The sequence below is a fragment of the Brassica rapa genome, chromosome A02, assembly GCF_000309985.2.
Source record: "Brassica rapa cultivar Chiifu-401-42 chromosome A02, CAAS_Brap_v3.01, whole genome shotgun sequence".
Classification (NCBI taxonomy): domain Eukaryota; kingdom Viridiplantae; phylum Streptophyta; class Magnoliopsida; order Brassicales; family Brassicaceae; genus Brassica; species Brassica rapa.
This window is the reverse complement of record NC_024796.2, coordinates 8225011-8226641: the sequence shown is the minus strand read 5'-3', so window position 1 is coordinate 8226641 and position 1631 is coordinate 8225011.

Genomic DNA, 1631 nt, shown 5'->3' with positions numbered 1-1631 from the left:
CCGGCAGACCCTACTCAGGCTGCTTCTCCTACTCACTCCGACAGTGAGTCAACACAGTCAGAAGAGGCGGCGGGGTCACAAGTACCTCCAACGGCGAACACACAAGACCCTCCGGTTACACCTCTTTCCAGGTCTTCCACTAGGAGGGGGACACCTTCTTCGGAACAAAGAAACTAGGTCGAATCACGTGGACGCTCGCACATCTCAAGAACATAATGCTACACATGTAAAAATAAACTTGAATTCAGTTTTTGTAATATGATACAACTAGGATATATATTGTATATAGTTATTCTAGTAGATTTAGTTGTACTTAAGAAAAGTGTGCCTACTACAACTAAAATAAGTTTAACTAATATTACTAATACAACTATGAAATATAAAATTTTGTAACTGGTACAACTACTTAAAGTTTAACTCTAAGTAGAACATGTCAATCGTGTATTACTCATATTTCTAATACAACTGGAATATGTAAAACATGTATCACTTGTACAACTAGTACTTATCTAACTAGTATTATTTGTACAATTAAATGTTAACTAGTATTATTTGTACAACTGTTATATGTATAACTTATATTACTCGTACAACTATGACATATTTAACTATAACTGTAAAACTTCTTTTACTCGTACAATTACTATTTATCTAACTAATAATAATTGTACAACTGTTATATGTATAACTTGTAGAACATATGTAACTATTATAATTTGTACAACTATTTTGTGTATTACTTGTATATCTCGTACAACTATAACATATCTAGCTATAAGTAGAACATATCTAACTAATATAACTTGTACAACTGCTCTATGTATTTTTTGTATAACTCATACAACTATAACCTATTTTAGTATAATACTTGCAATACTCGTACAACTACAACTCTAATAGAACTTGTAATACTCGTATTAATAGTATAACTTGCATATGTATAACTTGTGTTACTCATACAACTAGCACTTGTGTAATAAGTATAACTTGTATAACTAGTACAAATCCTTAGTTTTCCAATTATATTAATGTTATATTTTTTTGTGCTTGGTGAGCAGATGGCTGGAGGAGCAATCGAACCACACAGGTTTTACTTCCAACTGGTCGAGTACGAGAAGCCCTATAAGCTCTCCTCAAGGTGTCATCAACATCATTTCATCAAGTTGATTAAAGATTCTGATGCATCTGAAAAGAAGTGGTTTCACGGGCTCCCATAGTTCAACATCTGAAAAGAAGGCGAGAATGATGGCGAGAATGATCCTGAGCATCTGGAAAAGGTTGACACTAATAAAAAGGCCACGAAGGAGGGTGAGAATGAGCTTGAAGTTATGGCAGCAAATGCCGAGAAGGTTAAGAAGGAAGCTGCAGAGGAAGTGAATGAAGATGTTGAAGATTCACCGGAGGATGGAGAGGCCTTGACAAGGCCGAAGAGGTTGGCAAAGCCTAACTAGTATAACCAGGTTAGGTATGGCCAAATTACTCTGACATGTACAACTGGTACAACTTGACAAAGGAAGGTACAACCATCACGTTTAGAATGTGCAGCACATTTAAAACGTGATAAACAACTAAAACATGATAAACGAAATAACATGTAGTTGTACGAGTATTCTAGTTGTACAATCGTATAT